The sequence below is a fragment of the Choloepus didactylus genome, chromosome 6 (genome assembly GCF_015220235.1).
Source record: "Choloepus didactylus isolate mChoDid1 chromosome 6, mChoDid1.pri, whole genome shotgun sequence".
NCBI lineage: Eukaryota > Metazoa > Chordata > Mammalia > Pilosa > Megalonychidae > Choloepus > Choloepus didactylus.
The window spans coordinates 133,126,703-133,148,199 of NC_051312.1; the positions used below are offsets into that span (position 1 = coordinate 133,126,703).

Below are 21,497 nucleotides of genomic sequence, written 5' to 3' on the forward strand. Positions count from 1 at the left end.
CAAGATTACATCAAAGATAATGGCATTTGGGGAACATAATACATTCAAATTGGCACACACACCATACATTCCTTCCTAAGTAAACAACTGATGGTTCCCTGTATAGTCACATATTTATGTATTCATCACCATCACCACTATCTATATAAGGACATCTCCATTTCTTCCACAAAGCAGGAGGAAGAGTCAAAGAAGGTAGAGAGACAAAAGAAAAAGAAAAAAGAAGGAGAAAAAAAAAATGACAGCTGGGAAGCAACAAAAGGAAAGTAGGCATTAAACTAAAGTAGAATAAAGAGACAACATTACCAATGCCAAGAGTCCCATACCCCTCCCTTATGTCCCCCTCTTATATGCATTTAGCGTTGGTATATTGCCTTCCTTAGACTAAAGAAAGCATAATACAATGTTCCTGTTAATTATAGTCTCTAGTTTGCATTGATTGTATTTTTCCCCAATACCTTCCTATTTTTAACACCTTGAAAGGGTGACATTCATTTGTTCTCCCTCATGAAAAAAATACATTTATACATTTTATCACAATTGTTGAGCACTCTAAGTTTCACTGAGTTATACAGTCACAGTCTTTATCTTTCTTCTTTCCTTCTGGTGTCCCACATGCTCCTAACCTTCCTCTTTCAAGAATATTCACAGTCATCTTTGTTCAGGGTACTTACATTGCTATGCTACCATCACCCAAAACTGTGTTCCAGACCTCTCACTCCTGTCTTTTCCTATCTGTCTCTAGTGCTTCCTTTAGTATTTCCTGTAGAGCAGGTATCTTGTTCACAAACTCTGTCATTGTCTGTGAGAGAATACTTTAAACTCACCATCATATTTGAAAGACAGTTTTGCCAGATATAGGATTCTTGGTTGGCAGTTTTTCTCTTTCAGTATCTTAAATATATCACACCACTTCCTTCTTGTCTCCATGGCTTCTATTGAGAAATCCACACATAGTCTTATCAAGCTTCCTTTGTATGTGATGGCTTGCTTTTCTCTAGCTGCTTTCAGGATTCTCTCTTTGTCTTTGACATCTGATAATCTGATTATTAAGTGTCTTGCAATAGGCCTATTCAGATCTATTCTGTTTGGGGTATGCTGCGCTTCTTGGATCTGTAATTTTATGTCTTTCATAAGAGACGTGAAAATTACACTGACTATTTCCTCTATTCCTTCTGTCCCTTTTTCCTTCTCTTCTCCTTCTGGGACACCCATGACATGTACATTCAAGTGTTTCATGTTGTCGTTCAATTCCCTGAGACATTGCTCATATTTTTCCATTCTTTTCCCTATCTGTTCTTTTGTGTGTAGGATATCAGGTGTCTTGTTCGTCAGTTCCTGAGTGTTTTCTTCCGCCTCTTGAGATCTGATGTTGTGTGTCTCCATTGTGTCTTTCATCTCTTATGTTGTGCCTTTCTTTTCCATAGATTCTGCCAGTTGTTTTTTCGAACTTCTGATTTTTACTTTATGTACGCCCAGTGTTTTCAGTATACACTTCATCTCTTTTACCATATCTTCCCTAAACTTTTTGAATTGATCTAGCATTAGTTGTTTCAATTCCTGTATCTCAGATGAAGTGTAAGTTTGTTCCTCTGACTGGACCATACCTTAGTTTTTCTTAGTGTAGACTGTAGTTTTCTGTTGTCTAGGCATCTGGTTTCCTTGGTTACCCTAATCAGGTTTTCCCCGACCAAAACTGGCTTAGGTCTCAGAAGGAGGAAACAGCCCTGAGGGTGTGTCTCAGAAGACTGACATACCCTGTGATGCCTCAAGTCACTGTACTTTTCCTAACCTGCCCAGCAGGTGGCACCGGTCAACCTGTCACTCCCAACTGGTGTAAGGAGGTATGGCCCCTTTAATTCTCAGCTTAAGTTGTTTCTGGTTTGATTGTTTTGTCCCAAGCACTAGGGTCTGGCTCTGAATGGAAGGCTGGTAGTAGAGCTGGGCACCACCTCCTTCCTCTTAGGGAGGATACACCCCCCTCCCATGGAGTTTTCATTTGCATTTAAATAGGTTCTTTGTCTCTCTGACTCTGCTATCTCCACCCTTGTCTGGGTCTGAGCACTCCAAACTGAAAATGGCTGAGGCTTTCTCCACTGCAGAGCACTGCGAACTGAAAATGACTGAGGCTTTCTGCACTGAACTGCTCAGGTTGAGAGAGAGAAAAAAGGACAGAAAGTCCCCTTTCTGGTTCAGTCCATGGTCCCCCGTTTCACCCACTGGCCAGAGATAGCACCTGGTCCTCTGGGCTCCCCCTTCTGGGAAAGAGAAGTCCCCTGGCTCTTCTAGGTCAGTCATCACTAAAAGCCTCTGTCTGCTTGTTGGGGATTTGCAGCTTGCATTGAGCAGTCCACATTTGCCAATTAAAACCCCAGTTGCAGCTGGATTGAGTAAACTGGCTTGTTCAGAGAGTGCTGCTCTCTATCACAGTGAGGCTTTGCAGTTCAGGCTGCTGTGGGGGAGGGAGCTCCTAGCTCATGTCTGCAGTTTCTACTCACAGATTCCATGCTGTGATCTCAGGCATTCCTCCCAATCCAGGTTGGTGCACGATGTGTGGACAGTCACGGTTGTCCCCCAGCAGTTATTCCAGATCATTTACTAGTTGTTCCTGGTTGTTTATTAGTTGCTCCAGGGGGACTAACTAATTTCCACTCCTCTCTATGCCGCCATCTTCTTCCATCTCGAACATTTACTTTTAAAAATAAAATCTTAACACAAAAAATTCTCTAAAATTGTTGATAGCAAAAGACTGGAAACAACTAAAATGGCCATAAATAAGGGGACTGACTAAAAAGTTGCATATATATTTTTAATGGAATACTATAAAGCATTTTTAAAATGTTGGAAACTCCTTATATAGTTGGACGTTATTATATTCCAATCATAAATGTTGGAAACTCCTTAAATAGTTATGTGCAATAATCCTGAGAATATAATAGTGAAGAAAGTAAGATGCAGATATGTGTATGATTTACAAGATTTGTTTTAAAAGGAAGAGAGCAATACATATAATACTTCAGGACATGTAAGACTCTAGTAATACTGATTGCCTATGGCAAAGAGATCCGGATGGCTTTGGGATATGTGTGGGCAGAGGACTTTTCACTGTATTTCACTCTTTTGTAGCTTTTAAAAATTTGAACCCCTTATATAGCCTAAATGGGGTAGGAAAATCATCTCTTCACAAAATCATAAACCTGAGAAATAATTTGAACCATTAATTAGGATGACAGCATATCTGACAGCTCACTTCCTGGGCCAGCCTCAACATTACAATTACCACAACCTAAAACAAACTATGTTCCCTCCCATGATCTCATTCCATCAAGTGATTAGAGTTAATTTATTCCTTCCAGTCAAAATTCCTGACTTGCTACTTATGTGTGTATTTGTTATGCATTTCCACATTCGATATTACGCATAACTTAAAAGTTACTGTCTTTAGGATTCTATTGCAAGCCTTAGAAGGGCCATCCAACCATAACATTTCATACCTTCAGGGCATGGGAGGAATCCATTCCAAGCCTAACTTTTCTGAACCAAACATCTTAATCACTCATGATTCACCACAGGACCCCAGCAAATCACTAGTCAGCTCAACTATTGAGTCTCAACTTTTAAATTAAATGGCTATAAAGCAGACTATCCCCCTGTTAAGAGAAGAATAAATATGTTCATTTCTTCCAATCTGGCAGAAAGGTATTCCTTCCAATCCTCGCAGAAGAACTCTTCCACAAAGGTAAGGAGAATGTTAGTTCTCCCAAACCTAAAATTTAAGTTATTAACATAAAATGAATTTAATCATTTTGGAATGACAGAACCTAACGCGCTGTTCAAAACAGCAGCTAATAATGCAAGCTCCATTCTTGCTCTCCTATGGGAAGTGGGTTATTTTTGGACCTAGCCTATGAAGCAGCATTTTGTTGACTATGAGCTTCATCCTCTAAATATTCCTCTCCCATTCAACCTTGGCTCTCGCTTTCTGGCAGAGAGCTCCAAAACCTCAATGGAATACATAATGAAACTCTGGGTTACTTTAGGGCATGAAGGTCAAGTCTACAAAAGCTTTCTAATTAGGAAATCTCTTCAATGAAAGCCTATAGAAATTTGCTGACTCCCTCTTTTCTTTGTCCAGTAGCTATTTGCTTTCTCAGGGGCAAATCTTAAGTCAACACAAAAGCCAACCACCCAGCAAAGCTCCAACACAGACAGGTGTTTTGCAAGCAGAGTAAATCTCAAAAGTAACAAATCAACACGAGATAATATCTACAAACAAGCTGCTTATTGGTGTGCTGGAACAGTTAACTGCCTAAAAATCAGTTAAAACTAGCATTAAGAAAAATAAAAACTATAACTAGAAGAAAAGTAAGCCCATTTTCACCAACACAAAACTTGCAAAAGGAAGAATTCATGTAAGTAAACTAGCCCTGCCACATAAAAAAAAACTCTTTTTCTTGAGGTATTTTCAGAGGTACTTAATTCCAGGGTGGAGGCTAAGAGGTCCTAAACAAACTTATTCAGGTATTTTTCTATTTTAATAATTCTAAAATCCATGGTTAGACTTAGTAAATAGAAGTCTGAAAGAGCCTGACAAAAACATTCCTTATCTTTTTAAAAAGATGGGTAATCATCTGAAAATACACTTCTAATTAGCAGTTATTTAGAATTAAAGAGTTTCATTCAAGCATGCTAGAACAACGTTCCAATCAAAAACAAAGCAAGATTTTTATCACAACAGGCATGTCCTCTTCCATTGCTAGGGTCCCCAGATGTTAAACTTCCCTGCTTTAAACTTCTTTCATATTCACAAGACCCTAAAGTCAGTTCCTGCATGAGGAAGACATGACAGAAAATACCCAGAGAATGCTCTATTTCAGAGCCTAAGAATTTCTAATATTTTACAGAAAAAAAGAGTCTACAAGAAAGAAAAAAGAAAATGACTATTCAGCTATGTTACCTGCATTTCACCCAAGTCATAACCAATGAAACAATCTAATATTGCATTCCACAAGAAGGAAATTCATCATGTACAAGGTGGGAAACCAAGGTCACTAAACTGAAGTCTGTATAATACTTTAAAGTAATTTCTTTTCCACTATCTGCTTTGAAGTCAGCTAGGTGCCAACACAATTTCTTGATGCCTTTTCTGCCACCCTAACCTCTCTCTCTGTATTCTGCTTTAAACAATTATGAGAAAAATGTTATGTTTTTTAGAGATACCCAATACTATTAAATGAGAATATTTTAAAAGGCACTTAAAAGAGCAAGCTAGTGGAGAACTGGATATCCATATCCAAAAGAATGAAAGAAGACCCCTATCTTACACCTTATACAAAAATTAACTCAAAATGGATCAAAGACCTAAGCACTATAGCTAAGACCACAAAACTTTTAGAAGAAAACGTAGGGAAATATTCGAAAGATCTGGTGACAGGAGGTAGTTTCCGAGACCTTAGACCCAAAGTACAAGCAGTGAAAGAAGAAACAGATAAATGGGATCTTCTCACAATTGAATACTTCTGCACATCAAAGGACTTGGTCAGGAAAGTAAAAAGGCAGCCTACTCAATGGGAGGCAATATTTGGAAACCACATATCAGATAAGGGTTTAGTATCCAGAATATATAAAGAGATCCTACAACTCAAAAACAAAAAGACAACCCAATTAAAAAATGGGCAAAAAACATGGACCCTTTTCCAAAGAGGATATACAAATGGCTCAAAAACACATGAAAAGATGCTCAACTTCACTAACTATTAGGGAAATGCAAATCAAAATCACAATGCGATAGCATCTCACACCTACCAAAATGGCCATTAACAAAAAAAAAAAAAAAAAAAGAAAAGAAAAGAAAACTACAAGTGCTGGAGAGGATGTGGAGAAAACAGGTACACTTATTCACTGTTGGTGGGAATATAGAATGGTGCAACTGTTCTGGAAGGCAGTCTGGCAGTTCCTCAGGAAGCTAAGTATTGATCTGCAGTATGGTCATTGTTAGAAACAAGCATTATACAAAAAATGCTCACCCGGTTCTGGAGGAGAAAAGAATTTATTTACTATCTTGCAAGAAAGGGCACACAGCCAAAAACGTGGTAGGTTGGCATGCCAGAGGAAGAGAATAGCGATCTTTAAATCTTCTACTCCTAATGCGCAAGTCCCTCCCGTTTCCCCATTGACTGAGTACTACAGAGGTTACTAGCCTATCCAAGAGAACTAACTAATTCATCTTTGAGATTTTAATTTGTACAGCCTATACAAGAGAGCTAACTAGCTCATTATTGAGATTTTGAACTGATCAGCCTATCCGAGAGAGTTCATTCAGTTTAAAAAAAATTTTTTTTTTTGCTGGGAGTTCCCGCCTCTGATTTTACCTCATACCTCTTTACATTCCAGTAACCATGGTTACTTTTCCATATAAGGAGCTGGCACAGATTCTCTCTTCCCTTTACCATGGGGCTTGTTTAAGCTGGTTTTGCCTCCATTTTCCTTATTCCATGCTGTCTCTATGTGAAAGCTAAACTTATCCCTTTCTTACAGTCATGCAATCCCATTACTAGTTATATACTCAGAGGAACTGAAGGCAGGGACACGAAGGAACATCTGTATGCCAATGTTTATAGCAGCATTATTCACAATTGCCAAGAGATGGAAGCAGCCCAACTGTCCATCAATGGACAAGTGGATAAACAAACTGGGATATACATAAGATGGAATATTACGCAGCTGTTAAGACAGAATAAAGTCATGATGTATGCAACAACATGGATGAACCTTGAAGATATTATATTAGTGAAATTAACCAGAATCAAAAGGACAAATACTGTATAGTCTCACTAATATGAACTAACTATAATGAGCACAAACTCTGAGAGTTAAAGTTAAGAACACAGTTATCAGGAGATAAAAAGAAGCTAGTAGAGATTGGGCCTTTGATGCTGAAGGAATACAGAATGTTCAACAGGACTGACTGTAAAGATCCAGAAATAGATAGCACAATACTATCTGATGGCACAATACCGTAAGTATAATGAACAAAGCTGAGTATAAGTACAGTTGAAAGAGGAAGGCTAGGGACATGTATGACACCAGAAGGATAGATACAGGATAAAGGCTGGGACTGCATAACCCAGCCTAGAGTGAACAATGATGGTGATTAAATATACAAATTTAAGAAAATTTTACATGAGGAAGAAAAAATGAATGTCACTATTCCAAGGTGTTAAAAATGTGAAGGTGTATGGAAAAACTACAATCAAGGTAAACTAGAGTCTGTAGTTAACAGTAACACTGTAATATTCTTTCATTAATTGTAACAATGGCAATATACCAAAGCTAAATGTAAATAAGAGGGGAATATAAGAGAGGGGGTATGAGATTTTTATTGTTGTTTCTCCTTTTTATTTTTTTATTATTTTTAAAAATTTTTTCCTCTTCTTTGCAGAAGGAATGGAAATATTCTCATATAGATTGCCATGGTGAATGCATAACTATGTAATTATACTGGGAGCTACTGATTGTTCACTTAGGATGGATTGTATGGCATGTGAATAAAACTGTTTAAAAAATAAACAGAGGGATACAAGTGCTGGAGAAGATGTGGAGAGAAGGATATACCTATTCACTATTGCTAGGGAAGTAGAATGGTGCAGACCTTCTAGAGGGCAGTGTGCTGGTTCCACAGGAGGCTAAGTATAGGGTTGCCAAATGATCCTTCAACCCTGTTATTTGATATATACTTGGAAGAAATGAAAGCAGAAAAACGAATAGGCATGTGCACACTGGTGTTTATGATGGCATTATTCATGATTTGCAATGGATGGAGGTGGCCTAAGGGTACATCGAAGGGTAAATGGAAGGGCGAACTGTGATGTATGCATACAACAGAATATCGAGTGGCTGCAAGAAAGAATGAAGTTGTGAGGAATGCCACTAGGTGCAGGAAACTTGAGGACATTATGTTGAATGAAATTAGGCAGAAAAGAAAGGACAAATATTGTTAAGTCCTCACTAATATCAACTATCTAAAATGAGCAAACGTTGAGAACTGAATTTGAGAGCACAGGTTATGAGGGGATAGAATGTGGGCACAGAGTGGGCGATCGAAGATTTAGGAGTACAGAATGTTCAATAAGGTTCACTGTAATGATCATTGGAAAGGTTCCAGATTGTAAACTCTTACAGCAGTCACATCTATTACGGGGTTTTAACTGTTAAGTGATGTTTATTTGGTACAAAATTTATATTTTCTGTAGCACACTATCTAATTTAACTTGTATGGCAGTTTATTTAAACAATATAATTACATGGAACCTAGCATAGGGAATGAGATCTTCTTATTCTATACAGGTTAATGCACCCTGACACACCCAGAGTATTTGGGGCAGATAATAAAAAAGTATTTACAAAGTCCCCTTCAGGGACTGGGGGAAAATGTGGAAATATTAAATTTCCCCACCTAGGGAATTCCTGATATTCTTGCAAGCATTAGGGACTCCCAATTTAATAAGTCAAACCCTCGATCTTGGGACTTGCCCATATGAAACTTATTCCTACAAAGGAGAAGCTAAGCCTACATATAATTATGCCTAAGAGTCACCCCGAGAGAACCTCTTTTGTTGCTCAGACGTGGCCTCTCTCTCTCAGCCAACTCTGCAAATAAACTCACTACCCTCCCCCCTTCATAGGACATGACTCCCAGGGGTGTAAGTCTCCCTGGCAACATGGGACATGACTCCCAGGGATGAGCCTGGACCCGGCATCATGAGATTGAGAATGCCTTCTTGACCAAAAGGGGGGAAATAAATGAAATGAAATAAAGTTTCAGTGGCTGAGAGAATTCAAATAGAGTTGAGAAGTCATTTTGGAGGTTATTCTTACGCATTATATTGATATTCCTTTTTATTTTCTAGTGTTTAGAATAGCTAGAAGGAAATACCTGAAACTGTTGAACTGTAAGCTTGATTCTTGATGGTTACTGTTTAACTACATAGCTTTTATCATGTGACCATGTGATTATGAAAACCTTGTGAATGACACTCCCTTTATCCAGTGTATGCGCAGATGAACAATAAAATAAAGACAAAATAAATAAATAAATAATAGGGGGGATAAGAGGTGTTCTAGTTTGCTAATGCTGCCAGAATGCAAAACACCAGAAATGGATTGGCTTTTATAAAAGGGGGTTTATTTGTTTACACAGTTACAGTCTTAAGGCCATAAAGTGTCCATCAATAAACGTACCTTTACTGGAAAAAGGCCATTAGCATCCAGAAAACCTCTGTTAGCTGGGAGGCACGTGGCTGGTGTCTGCTTACTTCCAGGCTGCATTTCAAAATGGTGTTCTCCAAAATGTCTGCATCAGCTTTCAACGGCCATCTTCAAAATGCCTGTCTCAGCTCTAGCTCCCTATGAGCTCCTTCTGTCTGAGCTTATATAGTGCTCCAGTAAACTAAACAAGGCCCATGCCGAATGGGCAGGCCATGCTTCCACAGAAATTATCCAGAGTTATCACCTACAGCTGGGTAGGTCACATCAACACTGAACCAACAGATTCCAACCCAATCCACACTAATACATCTGCCCCCACAAGAATACATTAAAGAATATGGCTTTTTCTGGGGGATATAACTATACAAACCAGCACAAGGAGTATAGGATGTTTTGAGTGTTCTCTTTTACTTTTACTTTTTTCTTAATTTTGGAGTAATGAAAATGTCCTAAAATTGACTGTGGCAATGAATGCACAAGTATATGATGATACCATGAGCCACTGATTGTATACTTTGTATGGATTATATGGTGTGTGAATATATCTCAATAAAATTGCATTAAAAAAAAAAGATCATGCTAAAACTAGGTATGTTATATCATAGGAAAACTCTTCAAAAAGACCCAAAATCACCTTTACTTTGCAGGATAGCTCCCAGAATGGATTAAATGTTTAATCAGTAAATTAAATGAGTGTTTCCTATAGTAGAGCAACACGTTTTACTATGGGAGATTACAGTGATTCCCCAAACCATGGTACAATATATTTTAGAGTGTTTGAGGCTGGCCTTCCAAATATACTTCATGTTGTATAAAGCTGTTTGGTAACAAAGCAAGTAAAGACAGTACAGCCAACGGACTAGTAAAGAGTTCGCCTCACACCCAGGAGGATGGCTATTATTTAAAAAAAGGAAAATAACAAGTATTGGAGAGGATTCAGAGAAACTGGAACCCCTGTACATTATTGGTAGGAATGTGAAATGGTGCAGCTGCTGTGGAAAACTTTAGCAGTTCCTCAGAAAGTTAAATATAGAATTAACATTTGACCGAGAAATTCTACTTCTACATATATACCAATGCTTCATTGCAGCATCATTCAAAACAGCCAAAAGGTGGAAATAACTCAAGTGTCCATCAACAGATGAATGGGTAAAAAAAATGTGGTATATTCAAACACTGGACTATTACTCAGCCATATAAAGGAATGAAGTTCTGATACACACTACAACATGGATGAACTTTGAAAACATTATGCTAAGTGAAATAAGCCAGATACAAGAGGACAAATATTGTATAATCCACTTAAATGAAATATCTAGAATAAGCAAATTCATAAGAAACAGAAAGTAGATTAGAGGTTATGAGGGTAGGGGAAGGTAGGAGAAACTGGGGATTTTACATGTTAATGCTTAATGTTTACAGAGTTTCTGTTTGGGGAGATGACAAAGTTTTGATTATGGTTGATGATGATGGTAGCACAATATTGTGAATATACATTTAAAAATGGTTAAGATGTAAAATCCTGTGGTATGTATACACTACAATAAAGGGGGAGGGCAGTCTTTACTTTTTAACTCAAACCCAACCAGAAAGGGGATTGCCTAGTCTATTAATTGGCTTAAATCTATTTAATAATTGCCACATCCCCACTTCATTTTACATGATGCAGAGCTGACCTTACCCTGAAGTGTTTTTTTAATCTTTATGCAATAAGACTAGTTTTCAAATGAACAAATATTCAAAATCACTACCACAATGGGGGTGGGGGAGGGACACAAAGAGTTGAGTTCAGAAATGTACCCAAGAATCTATGGGGATTTTGTAAAAGATAAAGGATTGTTTTCTTAAATAAAGGGAGAAAAGATGAATTACTCAATAAATTGTGTTGTGTTTTCTGGAGAAAAATAAAGCCAGATTCATTTACTCAATAAACGGAAGGCCTATCACGAGGCTAGCACTGAAAAGAAGAAAGGAGAAAGAAGAGCCATAATCCACTACCTTCATGGTGCTTACAGGCAGGTGGGGGAAGAAAGTCATTAATAAATAATCACAAAAATAAACATAAAGTTGCAACTCCAATCAATTCCACAACTGGTCTCTTCTTCATTCCTGAAACCAAAATGCCCTTCGTATGAAGCAAAGATTTAAAGCTAAAAACAAAACTATAGGCGGGAGCGCTAACTGCCATCTTTCCCGGCTAGCCGCCACCATGGAACAAACCGTACCTCCTGGATAACTATGATGCTTGAGGAAGAACAAAATTTAAATCATTATGTACAACTTTTATGGAACATGCTACTAAGTGTTCCCACTAAGGAACCAAGCCGTAAGAAAAAAATCAGTCTCCAAATAATGTTTATTTTACAGGATCACAGATACCAAAATTTAAGGAGATAATGACACATGAAGAACCTTCAAATGAGCATGATGTTTTAACTAATCCCATCACTGAAGAAACTACAACTTTCTCTACTAGAGGCTTCACAACAGAAGCATAGAAAAGTTGTACTAAAAGTACAGCATTCTGGTCAATCAAACCAAACAATATTTCTGTTGTTTTACACGTAAAAAAACCTTATTTTGAAAAAGAAAAGCCAGATCTGAATGAGAAAGAAACTGAGGAACCAAAGGTTGCCATATGTTACTGATTCAAGTTACTGATTCATCTATGATTTCAGATGTCACCTTTGATAAAACAGCTGTCTCCTCTTCAAATGAGAGCCATGAAGATGACTCCATAGATGGAAAAGATGTTCCACAGCTCTCAGGCAGATCTCAAGTACAAAAACTTTCTGGACCAACAATCGAACAATACCCAAACACTTCATAAAATGAAGACATTTTGAAAAAAATTTCAGATATGAACGCACAGGTACAACCGGTATGTCCTAGTGACAGCCTCAATCCCGAAATACAGAGAGGACGCTCAAGCCTCCAGAGGTCACCTAAGACGAAGTCTTGTTTTAGCAGCAGCAGAACATAAATTAACTAAATTATATAAATCCCAGTTAGTGCTAGTGGAATGATCTTGTATTGAAGTTGATAACATTGAAACTGTTATTAACATGCTGTACAATTCCAGCTCTAAATTATATGAATATTTAAATATTAAATATGTTCTACCAGAGATGAAAAGAAACGCTATTAAAGTACTAAATATATTGAAAAAAAATATGTGTACACCTAAGAGAAACTCAAATCCTTATTAGGAAGTTATTAAACAATAATATAAAAATTTTAAACCTACTAGATGTTCCATGACAAACATGATTTAAGCAAATTGTGCATTCATTCACAGAAGAAATAAGCATATTACTGGTTTTAAAAGTTATAAAAAATATTTTCTATTGTACTTCAATGTGTTAACATCTTTACATGTCAGGTATTATGAAAAATTTTCATATGCATTAAAAACCTAGTAATTTAAAATAAAATTTTGGTTCATCAAAAAAAAACTATAAAAGTACTTTAAGAAAACATGGGTAAATATTTTTATAAGATTAGAATAGGACAGAAACTGAATAGCCACAAAGGAAAAGAAGAGAAAAAAAAATCTGACTACACAAAAATTATTTATATACTATTAAATCAATATTACATTTATAAAAACAAAGTTAAAGCACAAACAATATATTTGAAAAGGTAACTTACTTTCCTATTATTCAAAAAGGTCTTACACATTAAAGAGAAAAAGCCAAAAGCCCAACAGAAAAATAGACAATGGACACAGACAATTGAAAGAAAAAATACAAATAGCCAAAAAGTAGAAACAAACCAAATATCATGAATGGATAATAAGATGTGCTATATTCATATATGGATTATTATTCAGCCATAGAAAGGAATGAAGTACTGAAACATGCTCATGGTTGAAGTTCGGATACAATATGGCTGTGCCTTGAAAACATTATGCTAAGTGAATGAAGCCAGTAACAAAAGACTACATATTGTTTGATTCCATCGTTACGAAATGCCCAGAACAGGCCAATCTAGAGATTGATTAACAGCTGCTTAGGGTTGGGGGCAGAAGATTGGGGAGAAATGGGAAGTGACTATTAATGGGTACAGAGTTTCTTTTACGGCAGATGAAAATATTCTAAAATTGATCACAGTTATTGTTGCAAAGCCCTGTGAATATATTAAAAAACACTGAAGTGGGTAAGTTGTATGGCATGTTAAGTACATCTCAATAAAGCTGTTTAAAAAATCAATAAAAAAGAAACGGGAGGTCCCATGAAGTTAAGTGATTTGCCCAAAGTCAAACTGCTAGCTAATAAGAACTGGAACTGGAAATGTCCTCTGACTGTCACACCAATGCTTGTTTCATTACTATTGATTGCCTCAGGCAATTCTCATAGCCAAACAGTTTCCCTAAAAAGCTGGAAAGGCAGAAAACAATAGTGTCAGCATGAGAAAAGAAAGAACTTTAGGCATCACAACTGAAATGTGGCTTCAAAATTTAACACGCCTCTGAAATGAATACTTGGCCTAAAAATCTAACCACTGATAGGCTATAAGAAGTTGGGACTCAGTATAACAGTACCCCTTTTACCAAGAGCTCAATTAGTGCAGGGCACTGGATGCAGCTGCAGGCTCAAAAGGAAGGAGGATGAGATCAGAAGAGGCAGTGCGCTGAAATCAATGGTCACTCTTCTCCATGTCAGAGGCCCAAAATGAGTAACGTGCTTCACACAAGTTATTTTATTCCTAAGGATTGTAAAACCCTTTAAAGGGATCCTAAAGTACCAACCCAAAATGTAATTACCTCCAGAATTACTATAAACATATAAGATATTTAGGTATAATATATGAAAGTGGTCTCTCTGCAGCTGACATGGACACAAAGATCTTTGCCAGAACACAACTACCCCAATTGACTAGAATAACAATATCACTGTTGATGTAGAAATGGAAAGTAAGCCAAGAACATACAATCATTAAATACATTATTTTGAGGCTTAAAAAAATAAAAAGAGCTACTAAAAGACTCTTCTATTGTCAGAACATTGCTTATGCAACATCAGAACATTTTGACAGAAGGAAAGGACAACAGGAGGCAGGAAGCAGAAAGAGAGAAGCAAGAAATCCTGCAGGTGCCCAATGCCCAACTTATTCTAATAAAAAAACACACAGATCTGCTCCTGTCTTCCACAATAAAAACAATTCTGTTCCCCACAGCATATGAACCAAGATTTCTTCTGCCAGAAACAGAAAACAACTTACTACACGGAAATGTCAACTTGTTCCATGAAACACTACACCGGGGCAGTGAACAGATATAAACCTTTTAAACTAGAGAGTTTGTGCTGTTTCCTCACCAGATTTTTAACATAAATGACCCGTTATCAAGTTCAGTTCACTTCATGCAAATTCTAACATAAATGGACAAAAATATCAACCTGAAGTACACACTATAAATAATGGTTCTACAAAATACCTTATAGAAGATTCTACAAAATACCTTTCTTCAAATTTCTAATTAATAATTTTAAATTAATGTAGAAGTTCTCTTCCCACTCCCATCCACTCAACCAACCCACCAAAATAATCAGTGCTCCCCTTTCTCTCCATGAAACAATTTAACTGATGCCCCCAACATGCAAACTGGCCCCAGCTAATTGTTACTCTCTCTTCCTCCTGGATACTTCTACTCTCATCTACTAGGTTGTATGCTTACTAAGAATTCACTGCATTTTCCCAAGCCTATTTAATGTCAATTGCTCTTATTATAGTTGTGTAATTTAATTAAATGCAATGTAAACTGATGAGAAATTAAGGAGAAAAGATTTTTCTATGAAAACTGAGTTGAATACTTAAGAAGACTTGATAAAGTCAAATCAGGAAAAAGTCAAAGTAGATGTGGAAGAGACAAGTCTAAAAGATTGGAGAGAATCATAATCAAGAGGGATTCTGTACTCATACTGCTTCACAAGAGCCTTTAAATTTTGACTCTGCTTTAAAAAGCAAAACAAAATTAGAAATCATAGATGAATTACGGGTGTGTTTAATGCAAACAAGATGAAGTAACTCACTCAGGGCATCTATATACAAAGAAAAGGCCTTGGCCCTACCTTAAAAGATTAGTGAAAGGGTTTTGTAAAACAGACTGCAAGGAAAAGAAAGGGAGGGGAAGCCTTACAGAGTAAAGCAAACAAACAAAATTTAAAAGACACCCCCCCCAAAAAAAATTATGAGACATTTCAATTAATTATAATACATGGACTTTATTTAGACTCCAAATCAAACAAGAGGTTAAAAAAAGAAAAAGGAAAAGAAAATGTGTGTATATATGTATGTATGTATGTGTATATGTATATATATATGAAAATCAGGGAAATTTTAACACTGATTTGATATTTAATGATATTAAGGAATTACTGTTAATTTTTTAAGGTAGGATAATGGTACTGTGGTTATGTGTTTTGAAAAAGAATCCTCACCTACTGAGGGATACATGCTAAAATATTTAGGGATGAAATATGATTCTAAGATTTGCTACAAAATAGCCAGTGAGAAAAGGGAAGAGGGAGGGGGTACAGATGAAAGATTGGCCCTGAGGTGATAACTGTTCAAGTTGAATGATAGGTCCACTGTGCTTTGTTATACTATTAGCTCTACTTTTGTAAAATTTTGAAATTTTCCATAATAGACATATAAAAAGATTAATGAATGAATGCATATTTACACATTAAAATAAAATATTCAAAGTATAAATGCATCATTATTTCTGATCTTTGCTTTACCACCCCCACCCCCCAATTAACTAAGCAAATCACAACCCAAACTTATTGTATAGGAGGCCTTCTATTGGAGATAAAAGAAAAGAGCACACCATCAGATGCCCAAAATTCACGCAATTCCATATAACAGTGGTAACTCCCAAACATTCTAAAAATAATATCCCATATGGTCCAAATACCCTCGTGTACTGGATTGAAGAGTATCTACCCAAAATTAATGTCTATCCAGAACCTCAGAACATGACCTTATTTAGAAATAGCATCTTTGCAGATGCAATTAAGATGAGGTCCTCCTGGATTATAATAGGCCCTAATCCAATGACTGCTGTCATTCTAAAAAGAGAAAACAGAAACACAGAGAACCACAGGGAGAACACCACACGAAGATGGAGGCAGAGACTGGAGTGATGCGTCTACAAATCAAGGAAGACCAAGAATTGCTGGTAACCACCAAAAGTAGAAGAGAAGCATGGAACAGATTCTTCCCTAGAAGAATGCTCTCAGGGAGCATGGCCTTGCAACACCTTGATTTCAGACTTCTAGTGTCCAGCACCGTGAGAGAATAAATTTCTGTTGTTTTAAGCCACCTGGTTTGTGGTAATTTGTTATAGCAGCCCTAGGAAACTAATACACCTTGAAAATCTCTTAAATGACCCATAAAGAACAGTGTATAAGGCAAATCCAAACATGACAGGACTGCTGTATTACCATATTTAGTCATATAATTATCTCCCTTACAATCTCCTATACCATCTTTTCACCTTTGAGAGAAAGACACAATTTACAACCTTCATTAATGTCTGAAATTCTCACTCAGGTTTACCAAGGAACAGTTACTTAAAAATCAAAAGTTCAAGGGAGAAAAATGGCAGATTAGGAGTGAAAGGGCAAAAAAAGTCTCCATGAAAAATACTAGATAAAAGACAGAAAGTGCTCCAGAATACCAGTTCCAATGATGCACCGGCTGGACAAGGTCTGCTAAATCCACAGAGACCATGAACTTGGTGAAACCAAGACTCTGCATTCTGAAACAACTGAGTAAGCCTGCTGGAGAGCTGGCAGCCACACTGTAGTCAGGAGAAACCAGGGGTTGGCATTTGGAGACGGATAAGTTTAAAACCCCAAAAGAGGCTGCGGATCCAGCAGTGAGAGCCACTCAGTCCAGCGCAGCAAGAAGTGCTTCCCACAAACCATCAATACACCTCAATATGTGGTATGGATGACAGCTTTTCACACACCTGCAGCTAACTGTCCCAGAGCTAGGAAGGCAGAGGTCCATGAAAAGGGGGAAATTACCACGCCCCATCTTTTCAGAGGGCTTGGAACACACCTGCATGGCCCTGAAGCCCAGAGCTTCCCTTGGGGACTGCGCTCACCTGTGATGTAGCACAGTCTTCCCTCAGGAAAGGCCCTAGGAGGGCATGGCTTGGAAGAAGGACCCACACGGAAGTCCAAGGGACCATACACCAATACCACGGACTTGAGGGTTCAGGGCAGACACAAACTGTGGTGAGACTGAACTGAAGGTTTGGACTCCTGCAACAGCTTTAAGTCTCCAGGGACACCTGGGAGATTTTATTATTAAAGCCACCCTCCCTTCCTAACTGCTCACACAACCCCCACATTCAGGGCAGGCAGCACCAACTACACACGGAAATTTGGTGCACCAATTGAACCCCCACAAGATTCAGAAACCCACTCACCACAAGGACAAAGTTGAATAGGTGGCTCACAGACACCCCCTGCTGGTTAGTCAGAGAAAGTGCACTCCACCAAGCTGCAGCTCTGACAAATTAGAGATAATTGTTCAAATAAGCCTGCATATCCTAAAAGAACCCTATCAAGATAAGCAAATGCCAAGAGGCCAAAAACAACATAAAATTTTAAAGCATATGAAGAAACCAGAAGATATGGATAACCCAAACTCAACACACAAACCAAAAGATCAGAGGAGACACAGTACTTGGAGCAATTAATCAAAGAACTAATGACAAACAACGAGATCATGGCACAGGATATAAAGGACATGGAGAAGACCCTAGAAAAGCATAAAGAAGAATTTGCAAGAGTAAATTAAAAAAAATAGACGATCTTACGGAAATATAAGGAACTTGATCAAATTAAAAAGATTCTGGATACTCACAGTACTAGATCAGAGGAAGCTGAGCAGCAAATCAACAAGCTCAAAGAGGATAGAACAGAAACTGAAAGCACAAAAGAAAGAATAAGGAAAAAATCGAAAAAACTGAAATGGATCGCAGCAATATGATGGACAACATAAAGCGCACAAAAATAAGAATCATTGGTGCTCCAGAGGGTTAGAGAAGGGTAAAGGTGTAGGAAGCATATTCAAAGAAATTGTTGGAGAAAACTTCCCAAGCTTTCTAAACAACATAAATACACCATTCATAGATGCCCAACGAACTCCAAACAGAATAAATCCAAATACACCCACTGTGAGAATATTCTGATCAGATTTTTAAATGCTAAAGAGAAGGAGCAAGTTCTGAAAGCAGCAAGAGAGAAGCACTTCACCACTTACAAGGGAAACAGCATAAGACCAAGCAGTGACTACTCAGCAGCCACCATGGAGGCAAGAAGGCAGTGGCATGACATATTTAAAATTCTGAAAGAGAAAAAGTGCCAACCAAGAATTCTTTATCCAGCAAAGCTCTCCTTCAAATCAGAGGGAGAGCTTCAATTTCGCAAACAAACGCTAAGAGAATTTGCTAACAAGAGACCTGCCCTACTTGAGATACTAAAGGAGCCCTACCAACAGAGAAACAAAGAAAGGACAGAGAGATATGGAGAAAGGTTCAGAACTAAAGAGATTCAGTAAGAGTACATTAAAGGACATTAAGAGACAGAGGGGAAAAATATGTCTGACAAACATAAACCAAAGGATAGGATGGCTGATTCAAGAAATGTCTTCACAGTAATAACACTGAATATAAATGGATTAAATTCCCCAACTAAAAGACATAGATTGGGAACCCAGAAGCAACACTCCTTGGCTCCTTCTCCAATCTCTGGTTTGGCCCACCTGCTCACTTCTTCAGCCTCCACCATGTCCATCAGGGTCACCCAGAAATCCTACAAGGTGTCCTCCTCCAGACCCCGGACCTTTAGCAGTCACTCTTAAACAAGCGGGCCCGGCACCCGCGTCAGCTCCTACTCTCGGGTGGGCAGTGGCGGCAGCAGCTTCTGGGACAACCTGGGCACTGGCATGGGTCTGATGGGTAGCTACAGATGCAGGGGGTGTAGGGGGCATCACAGCTGTCATGCTGAACCGGAGCCTGCTGAGTCCCCTTAAGCTGGAGGTGACCCCAACATCCAGGCCATGCAGATGCAGGAGAAGGAGCAGATCAAGGGCCTCAACAACAAGTTTGCTTCCTTCATCGACAAGGTGCAGTTCCTGGAGCAGCAGAACAAGATGCTGGAGACCAAGTGGAGCCTCCTGCAGCAGTAGAAGACTGCTGGGAGCAAAATGGACAACTTGTTCAAGAGCTACATCAACAACCTTCGGCGACAGCACAAGGCTCTGAGCCAGTAGAAGCTGAAGCTGAAGGCAGAGCTTGGCAACATGTAGGGGCTGGTGGAAGACTTCAAGAATAAGCATGAGGATGAGATCAACAAGTGAACAGAGATGGAGAATGAATTTGTCCTCATCAATAAGGATGTGGATGAAGCTTACATGAACAAAGTAGAGCTGGAGTTCCATCTGGAAGGGCTGACCGATAAGATTAACTTCCTCAGGCAGCTGCATGAAGAGGAGATCCATGAGCTGCAGGCCCAGATCTCGGACACATCCGTGGTCCTCTTCATGGACAACAGCCACTCCCTGGACCTGGATGGCATCATCACCGAGGTCAAGGCCCAGTACGAGGAGATCACCAACCACAGCCAGGCTGAGGCTGAGAGCATGTACCATATCAAGTACGAAGAGCTGCAAACGCTGGGAGGGAAGCATGGGGATGACCTCCGCCACATGAAGATGGAGATCTCGGAGATGAACCGGACCATCAGCCGGCTCCAGGCTGAGATCGAGGGCCTGAAGGGCAGAGGGCTTCCCTGGACGCCGCCATTGTGGATGATGAGCAGCGTGGGGAGCTGGCCATTAAGGACGCCAATGCAAAGTTGGCCCAGCTGGAGACTGCCCTGCACCAGGCCAAGCAGGACATGGCGTGGCAGCTGCATGAGTACCAGGAGCTGAAGAACATCAAGCTGGCCCTGGACATTGAGATCGCCACCTACTGCAAGCTGCTGGAGGGCGAGGAGAGCCGGCTAGAACCTGGGATGCAGAACATGAGTATTCATACGAAGACTTCAAGTGGCTACTACTGAGGTCCACTGAGCCCCGTCTTCAGGGGCCTCTCAGGCACTGGCAACAACTACTCCTTCAGCTCCGGTGGGAGCTGTACTAGTTCTACCAAAGCTGTGGTTGTAAAGAAGATTGAGACCCGCAATGGTAAGCTGGTGTGCAAGTCGTCCGACGTCTTGCCCAAGTGAACTGCCACTGCAGCCCCTCCCAGGCCACCACCCTGCCATATTGCACCAGAGCCTGGAGACAAGGATCTGGGCAGGGGGGTATAGGGAACAGGAGACCTGGGGTACCCCTTCTTGCCCATGTCCCCAACTAGAAGCCAGTTTTGTCTTTTCCAAAAAAAAGCCTCAGCTGACTCTGCCAACTGACAAAAAGAAAAAAACAAAAACAAACAAACAAACAAAAAAAACAGACATATAGATTGGAAGAATGGATTAAAAAATATAAACCATCAATATATTGCATATTGCATACAAGAGACTCATCTTAGACATAGGGACACATAGAAATTGAAAGTGAAAGGATGGAAAAAAATATTTCATGCAAGCTACAGCCAAAAGAAAGCAGGTGCAGCAATATTACTCTAAGATAAAATAGACTTTAAACACAAGGATGTTATGGCAGACAAAGAAGGTCACTACATACTAATAAAAGGGACAATTCAACAAGAAGAAATAACAATCATAAATGTTTATGCACCCAATCAACGTGCCCGAAAATACATGAGACAAACACTGGCAAAACTAAAGGAAGCAACAGATGTTTCCACAATAATTGTGGGAGACTTCAACACATCACTCTCTTCTACAGATAGATCAACCAGACAGAAGACCAATAAGAAAACTGAAAACCTAAACAATCTGATAAATGAATTTGAATTAACAGACATATATAGAACATTACATCCCAAATCACCAGGATATACATTCATCTCTAGTGCTCATGGAACTTTCTCCAGAATAGATCATATGCTGGGCCATAAAACAAGCCTCAATAAATTTTTTAAAAAATGAAATTATTCAAAGCACATTCTCTGATCACAATGGAATACAATTAGAAGTCAATAACCATCAGAGACTTAGAAAATTCAAAAATACCTGAAGGTTAAAAAACATACTCCTAAATAGTGGGTTAAAGAAGAAATAGCAAGAGAAATTGCTAAATAT

General features: G+C 38.7%; 1 protein-coding gene and 1 pseudogene across 8 annotated transcripts in view; one reads left to right on the forward strand and one right to left on the reverse strand.

Moving 5' to 3' along the window:
• SIK3 (SIK family kinase 3) overlaps positions 1-21,497 on the reverse strand; it is a 306,246-nt gene that overhangs the window by 270,971 nt on the left and 13,778 nt on the right. The window lies entirely within an intron of this gene.
• Positions 18,931-20,516, forward strand: LOC119538541 (annotated as a pseudogene).